Here is an 8,730-nt window from a genome sequence, read left to right as displayed (position 1 = left end):
CTGTCCAGACTAAACGAGATTCTTCCAGTTTGGTTAATCGCCAATTCCTTTCAAATTTTCGCGATATTTGTTTTAACTTACGGGTTTGAGAGTTATACCAAGGAGTGAACTTTCTTTGCTTTGTTAACTTCTTTTTAAGAGGTGGTACGGAGTAGAGTGTTGTTCGCAGCGAGTCTACTGTGCTATCGACAAGATGATCAATTTGAGAGAGTTTAAAGTCGGTATGGGAAACCTCTGTTACTGAAGGACATAGTAGTAAATTTAACGAAGATGGAATCATTTCCTTAAATTTTGCGACAGCACTATCTGATAAACATCTAGTATAGTAACTTTTGCTGAGTGGCGTGTAATTGAGTAAAAAGAAATCAAAAGTAATCAAATAATGATCCAATAGCGAGGGATTCTGTGGAAAGACTGTTAGGTTATCAATTTCAATTCCATGTCAGAACTAGATCGAGGGTATGGTTAAAACAGTGAGTGGGTTCATGTACACCCTGACTGAAGCCAATGGAGTCTAATAATGAGATAAACACGGTAGCCAGGGAGTCATTATCAGCGTCAACATGAATGTTAAAATCGCTTACAATAATAACTTTATCTGATTTAAGAACTAAACTGGATAAAACTCTGAGTATTCAGAATACGGGCCAGGAGCAAGGTACATTATAACAAATAAAAGTGACTGTGAGGTTTTCCAGGTCGGATGCAAAAGACTAAGAACAAGGCTTTCAAATGAATTATAATCTAGTTTAGGTTTAGGGCTGATTAACAGACTAGAGTTAAAAATCGCTGTAACTCCCCCTCCTCAACCGCTGCCTCAAGGAATGTGGGTATTATTATGACTGGAAGGAGTGGATTCATTTAGACTAACATATTCATCTTGACACAGCCAGGTTTCAGTGAGGCTGAGTAAATCAATATGATTATCTCATATATGGGGCATTCTACCGAATGTGTATAAAGTTAGGCTGGAAATATTTTTAAATTTTGTATGTTTTATTTCCAAAACTTTGTCCCTATATATATTGTACCATATGTAAAGGTCACATATCTAGTAAAATGACTGTAAATTTTTATGTTGTATTTTCAGACTGTTTGTGTGGAATGTTTTTCCTCTCCCAAAATTTGTCACTACCGAAACATATAGTATTATTTTATACAAAAAAATATATATCAACCTGTTATGCTTGTTCCTTCCCTTGTCTAAAGATTTAAATTTTTACAAATTTTTACTGAAGGTTTTCACAATTAAATCTATAAAAATTAATATTGTAACAAGTTTCGAAGTTCAAATTATAGAATTATATCTTCAAAATCTAAATGCAATCTTTCTTTGTAAAATGCATAACGCTGATAAGATTGATTTCAGAGTTAATAATTGATGAAACAGAACATAAATGTCACTGATTAGCATCATAATACTTTAGCTGATAACTCAATATACTTTATTTTTTACAAAACACCCAGTGTTTTGGTAGTGACTGTCCTGTTTCGGTAGTGACCATTATTCTGTTTTTAAGGTTGCATCATATTTCCTCAAATGTATGCCTTATGGTGGGAATTACAAATTCAAAGACAAATGTTTTGTGGTCAATAAAACAATACAATTTTTGAGGGAGCAGAGCAGAGCAGAGCAGAGTAGAGTAGAGTAGAGTAGAGTAGAGTGGAGCAGAATAGAGCAGAGCAGAGCAGAGTGGAGAAGAGTATAGTAGAATAGAGCAGAGTAGAGCAGAGTATAGCAGAGCAGAGCAGAGTAGAGCAGAGAAGAGAAGAGCAAAGTAGAGTAGAGCAGAGTATAGTAGAGCAGAGCAGAGCAGAATATAGTTTTGGTTTTCAAAAACCCTTTATTAGACCATTGCAGGACCTAATACAGCATAAATCTAACCATTATACACAGAAAAATGTTGTGCGATCAGAAATTTACAACCAGCTCTTCATCACCCCCCACAGAGCACAAAACCCTCCCAACAGTCCATGTATTATTGAAGCATATTGTCCATCATCTTATAGTATGAATGCTCAACTCTCAATCGGGCTTTCAGTAGTTCCATTAAAACCAGCACTGGCTCCAAGCAGCCAGCACCTTGAAGCTGGTTCTTGAGTGTCAGCCAGATAGCCAACTTAGCAGAACCAGAGATGAAGTTCAGCATTACATGAACACACGTCTTTTTGACTGAATACCTAGGGCCAAAAATAAACAGAGCAAAAGAAAAGACCTCCCCAAAACCCCAAAACCACCCTCTCAAAAGGTCAAACAAAGCTGACAACCGTGAACACTCCACAAATAAATGTGCCAAAGTCTCTGTTACATTACAGAAGTGACAGCCCTCCCCCAGCTCCGGATCAAGGTGCGCTCTGTATCTGTTCGTAGCTATTGCACCGTGTACAATCCTCCACTGGAGGTCTGCTGTCCACTTTTCAACAGGCAGCTTGTACAGGGACTGCCAGCTGCCTTTCAGGGAATCATCTGGACCAAAAAACTCAGCCCACCTCGATTCTCTCACTCCATCCAACAACCGCAGATTCAGGACCTTGACACGGGTGTGGTAGATGTCCTTCTTCCCCGCATCCTGAAACGTGTCCAGGTGAGGTGTTGTGAAGGACAACAGCTGCCCCTCTCCCTCCTGCCACCCCCCCCCACAGCTGGGGAGATGAACAGAGTGGGGAAACTGTACTCTGACTCCTCACTCCACTGGCCACACAGAGTCCGGTCTTCCACAAACTCCCTGAGGGGCTGTGGCAGGGTAGCACAGACCTCCTCCACCACTCTGCTGATGAGCCTGACAGAGGTGATGCCGCTACTCTCTCTCAGGGCATCCATTGATGTTGCCGTCATCCTCATCAGATGGCCCAGTTTGGTGCAGCCAGCCACTCTGAGACTGGCTCGCAGACTGGCAGACTGCAGTGTCTGAGTCTTCAGAAAGTTATTAAAAGACAGAGGCTCCTCAAACACCCACATTCCCGGAGTCACACTGGTGGCACGTGTGGTGTTAAAAATCTGCCATACCTGCAGCACAGAACTGTAAAAAGGTGTAAGCCCAGCAGTATCCATACCTTTAGGCTCTAGCAGGAAAAGCTGTTTATCATACCCTAAACGCCCAGCTCTCTTCAGCAGCAGATGAGCTGTATTGAGTCAGGTGGGGCCACAGTTGAGAAGTAGCCTCTGTGCAGTCTGTAGTCCAAATGCAGCGATTTTGGCCTGGATGTTAATAAGCCCCTGCCCCCCTTCAGCCACGGGCAGGTAGAGGGCTGCTGCCCAGACCCAGTATTTACCGGACCAGAAGAAGTCCAGGATGTTTTTTTGAATATCCTCTATCAGGCCTGCTGGTGGTGTCAGAGCAATGAGTCTGTGCCAAAGAGTCGAGGCGACCAAGTTATTAGCAACCAGAATTCTTCCCCTATTCGACAATTGGGGCAGCAATCATTTCCATTTAGACAACCGAGCGCACACCTTTCCCTTCACTCCCTCCCAGTTCTTTGCTTGGAAACCCTCAGTGTCCAAAAATACTCCCAGCACCTTAAGCCCTACCCTCCCCCACTCAAGTCCTCCTGATAGATTGGGCACTGCCTGATCCCTCCACTGTCCCACCAACAAAGCCTCACTTTTAGCCCAGTTCACCTGTGCAGACGAGGCTCTTTCATAGAGGGACAGGCTATCCTGTAAACACTGAACATCCTCCTGACTTGTGACAAAAACGTTGACATCATCAGCATAGGCAGAGGCAATAGGAGGACGATCAGGGTTTATGGACCCAGGCAGGGAGAGACCACTGAGCCGACCTCTCAATCTGCACAGCAAGGGCTCGATGGCTAATTGTCCTGAAATCGGACAGCCTCGTCTGATCCCTCACTGCACAGGGATTGGTCGACTCAGCCCGGCCCCCATCTTAACCATACATTGTGCACCATTATACAATAAACCAATCCAACTCAAAAAACATCACCAAAAGCCTCTCGCGCCTGTCAGCTCCTCCAGAGTCAGATCACAGTCCAGAGCCACTTTCTCATCCAAGCTGAGTTGGGGAAGGTTGTCCAAGAGCTCCTCACAGCACTCCATGCTGCATGGCTCTGCCCCAAAGAGATCAGCATAAAAATCCATCGCATGGTGCCTCATCTCGCCTGGGCTGGTGGTTACTCTGCCTCCTGGAAGCTTAAGGCTAGTCATTTGCTTCCTCTGTGCCACCGACCTCTCCAGGTTGAAAAAGAAAGAAGTCGGAGCATCCATGTCCTTAAGCTGGACGAAGCAAGCCCTGACAAGAGCTCCCTTCACTCTCTCATTCAAGAAGGAACGTAACTCCTGCTTCTTCTCCCGTAGTAGGTCACCAGTAATGGAATCAGAGTCCCTCCGTAGCCCCTCCTCAATGTTCCTAATACTGGCTTCAAGTTGTTGGACTGTTGCCTTGATCTTAGCAGTGGAATGGGAGGTATATTGTTGACAGAAGACATGAATCTGTGCCTTCCCAACCTCCCACCACAGCTTCAAGGAACTAAACTCGTGATTTTTGTTTTTCCACTGCTGCCAAAAAGGCTCAAAACTCTGACAGAAGGTCCCATCTTGGAGGAGCTTATTGTTAAATGACCAGCAAGACTCGACCCTTTCTCCTGTGCAGTAAAAATAGTGCAGTGAAAGTCACCACCTAAGATCATCTGCTCCTGATGGTAATTCCTTAACTCATTGTTCAGCAGGGTAAAAAGAGCTACTCTTTCAGGGCCTTGATTAGGAGCATATACATTGATAAAACAGAAAACAGAGCCCCCTATTTCTGCCCTAACAATTAACAGCCACCCCTTCACCACCTCAGCAAAGGACAAAATGGTAGTATTTGCAGTGGCTCTAAACAACACAGCTACACCTGCACTAATGTTACTGCCATGGCTGAGGATATAGGAGCCCTCCCACCATAAACTCCAATTTGTCTCATCTGCTGGACTTGTATGTGTCTCCTGCAAAAATAGCACATCAAGCCTCTTCTGAGTGGAGACCTCTGAAATGAACGCCCTTTTATGTCTGTCCCTCCCACCATTAATATTCAAAGACCCTACTTTAAGGCTCTGCATAAAAAGGTCGGAGAGGAGAGACAGACAGAATGAAACAAACAAGAGACAGTAAATAAAGGAAAACCATGGTGACACATGATCATTTTACTTTTTGTTCTTCCTACCTGTCTTACCTGTTTTCTTACCTTTTCCCTGTTCTTTCGTCAGGTTTGTGACATGCTTTTTAAGGCGGAAGCATTTCTTTTCATCCAACATGTCAAAACCTACTAATCTCTGCAGCATGCTAACAGATTTTATGAATTTATGTTACTATTATTATTATGTTATTATGTTACTAGTCTGTTACTGAAAAAATCACTCACATTACAGGACTTTTTGTATGTAGCATCCAGAAAATTATTTATGTCCTCTAGAGAATATAAATCCATATTTCTGTTTGCTTCACAGAGAGATGCAGTATCTGATACTGACTCCAAATCAGACCCATACTCCATCTCTTCCTCTCCCTCACATGATACCTGGCTACTGATCACACCCTGCTCTTCATAGGTGTTCACAGACTCAGTGTGAGGTCTGTCTGCAGAACCACAAGCTGCTTCCTCCACAGACTGTCTTACACAGCCTGCAGACTGAGAGCTGATCAGGCTCTCTGCAGCTACAGAAACCTGTTGCTCCTCACTGTCATTAGACCCAACATTATCATCACAAAGTGAAACAGTAGCACTAACCGCCACGCTCGTAACGGGCTCATCTTGAACAACACCGGGTTCAGCTGCTGCCTCGGTGTGCGCGGAGCTGCCTGCCGTATCTACACGAGCAGTGTCTCTTGCCGCGTTTGCGCGAGCGGAGCCGCCTGCCGCTTCAACGGAAGAGCCCACACCTTGCTGCTTATGCGGACACGCAAAGCGTTTATGTCCCACATCTCCACACTCAAAACATTTTAACTGTCCCAAGATGGCATACACCATGTAAGAGCCATCACCTTACTTTACTCTGAACGACACCTCTACAGTTTGTGTGGGCAAGTCCAGGAACATGAACACCGTCACCTCAAAGACTGCACGTGTTTCAGTTTGGGATCCTTACATCCCAAACTGATGGTTTTAAATCCACTGGCAAACTTACTGAACCTCCGGAGCTCATTTTCTAACGACTCGTTAGGTATAAAGGGTGGAACACCTGATACGGTGATCCGTGTAGAGGGGACTGACAGCGGAGAAACTTGCACAAACAAATCCCTAATAAACACGCCGCTCTGCACCAGCTGATGGACAAGCGGCTCGTCATTCACAAACACAACAACTGCTTTGTTCATTCTGGAAGCAAAAGACAGGTTGTCATGTTCTACCTGCTCACCTACAGCCAGGAGAACCTCCTCCACCGAAACACTACTATCCGGTGGGTCGATCCTCACTCCCTGCCGTATCGACAGAGGTGGCGTCTCGGAGGACGCCATTCCTCCACAAACCACCTTACCAAACCACTGATCACTCTGCCAATACTTGAGAAAAGTTTAGTAAAAAACTTACCTGATCATGCACATAGGATAGATGAAGAAGACAGGAGAAAATCCGAAAATCAAGGACAGAAAACCATTCAAAGCTCCGCGTCACTCACACGCCTAACGCCACCACTGCTCTCACACACACACTCTCACTGGAAGGGGTGGAGAGGAGAGGAGAGGAGAGGAGAATATAGTAGAGTAGAGCAGAGTAAAGTAGAGCAGAGTAGAACAGAGAAGAATAGAGTAGAGTATAGAGTAGAGCAGAGTAAAGTAGACCAGAGTAAAGTAGAGTAGGGTAGAGAAGAGTAGATTATAGAGTAGAGCAGAGTAGAGTAGATTAGAGTAGAGTAGAGCAGAGTATAGCAGAGTAGAGCAGAGTAGAACAGAGTAGAGCAAAGCAGAGCAGAGCAGAGCAGAATAGAGTAGAGCAGAGTAGAGCAGAGTAAAGTAGAGAAGAGTATAATAGAGCAGAGTAGAGTAGTGCAAAGTAGAGCAGAGTAGAACAGAGTAGAGCAAAGTAGAGCAAAGTAGAGCAGAGTAGAGCAGAGTATAGTAGAGTAGAGCAGAGTAGAGCAAAGTAGAGCTTTGTAGAACAGAGTATAGAGTATAGCAGAGCAGAGTAGAGTAGAGCAGAGTATAGTAGAGTAGAGCAGAGCAGAGCAGAATAGAGTAGAGTAGACCAGAGTAGAGCAGAACAGAGTAGAGTAGAGCGGAGCATAGTAGAGTAGAGTAGAGCAGATTATAGAATAGAGCAGAGTATAGTAGAGTACAGCAGAGCAGAATAGAGTAGAGCATAGTAGAGTAGAGTAGAGTAGAGCAGAGTATAGCAGAGTAGAGCAGAGTAGAACAGAGTAGAGCAAAGCAGAGCAGAGCAGAGCAGAATAGAGTAGAGCAGAGTAGAGCAGAGTAAAGTAGAGAAGAGTATAATAGAGCAGAGTAGAGTAGTGCAAAGTAGAGCAGAGTAGAACAGAGTAGAGCAAAGTAGAGCAAAGTAGAGCAGAGTAGAGCAGAGTATAGTAGAGTAGAGCAGAGTAGAGCAAAGTAGAGCTGAGTAGAACAGAGTATAGAGTATAGCAGAGCAGAGTAGAGTAGAGCAGAGTATAGTAGAGTAGAGCAGAGCAGAGCAGAATAGAGTAGAGTAGACCAGAGTAGAGCAGAACAGAGTAGAGTAGAGCGGAGCATAGTAGAGTAGAGTAGAGCAGATTATAGAATAGAGCAGAGTATAGTAGAGTACAGCAGAGCAGAATAGAGTAGAGCATAGTAGAGTAGAGCAGAGTAGAGCAGAGTAGAGTAGAGTAGAGCAGAGTATAGTAGAGTAGAGCAGAGTAGTGCAAAGTAGAGCAGAGTAGAACAGAGCAGAGTAGAGTAGAGCAGAGTAGAGCAAAGTAGAGCTGAGTAGAACAGAGCAGAGTAGAGAAGAATATAGAATAGAGCAGAGTATAGTAGAGTACAGCAGAGCAGAATAGAGTAGAGCATAGTAGAGTAGAGTAGAGTAGAGTAGAGTAGAGTAGAGTAGAGTAGAGTAGAGTAGAGTAGGCTTAGTGAATTAGAAGCGCGGCTCCACACCATGGAAAACCATTCAGTAGCTAAAGTAGTTAGCCAGCCCCCTGTAGCCGGTGCGGAGCCACATAGCATAGCCTTAGCCTCTGCTAACTGTCTATATATGCTTCCTTTAGGTAACATCATTAGAAATCACTCTATAAATTTCCATTGTTATGCGGATGATACTCAGTTGTATTTATCGATGAAGCCAGAAGAAAGTCATCAATTAACTAAACTCCATAACTGCCTTAAAGACATAAAAACTTGGATGAGCACCAATTTCCTGATGTTAAATTCAGACAAAACTGAAGTTATTGTTCTTGGCCCCAAACAACTCAGAGACTCTTTATCTGATGACAAAGTTTCTCTAGATGGCATTGCTCTGGCCTCTAGCACTACCGTAAGAAACCTCGGAGTAATATTTGATCAAGATTTGTCTTTTAATTCTCATTTAAAACAAACCTTATGGACTGCATTTTTTTCATCTGCGTAATATTGCGAAAATTAGGCCTATCCTCACCCGAAAAGATGCAGAAAAATTGGTCCACGCTTTTGTTACTTCTAGGCTGGATTACTGTAAATCTCTATTATCAGGTAGCTCTAGTAAGTCCTTAAAAACTCTCCAGCTAATTCAGAATGCAGCAGCACGTGTACTAACAGGAACTAAGAAACGAGATCATATTTCT

The 8,730-nt window shown here is 43.8% G+C and overlaps 1 protein-coding gene across 2 annotated transcripts in view; it reads left to right on the top strand.

Annotated features, from left to right (window-relative positions):
- Positions 1-8,730, top strand: part of LOC126399933 (glucagon-like peptide 2 receptor) — a 346,627-nt gene that overhangs the window by 19,464 nt on the left and 318,433 nt on the right. Inside the window, exon 1 of one of the 2 annotated variants that reach the window (XM_050060280.1) lies at positions 729-893. The exons of the other annotated variant lie outside the window; for it this stretch is intronic. The gene's annotated coding sequence lies outside the window, so the exon portion shown is untranslated. Of the gene's footprint in view, positions 1-728; positions 894-8,730 lie in introns of those variants that run through there. 2 annotated transcript variants of the gene reach the window in all.

Source organism: Epinephelus moara, chromosome 13 (genome assembly GCF_006386435.1).
Source record: "Epinephelus moara isolate mb chromosome 13, YSFRI_EMoa_1.0, whole genome shotgun sequence".
NCBI lineage: Eukaryota > Metazoa > Chordata > Actinopteri > Perciformes > Serranidae > Epinephelus > Epinephelus moara.
The sequence above is the reverse complement of the archived record's forward strand: the minus strand, read 5'-3'. Positions and strand labels throughout refer to the sequence as shown.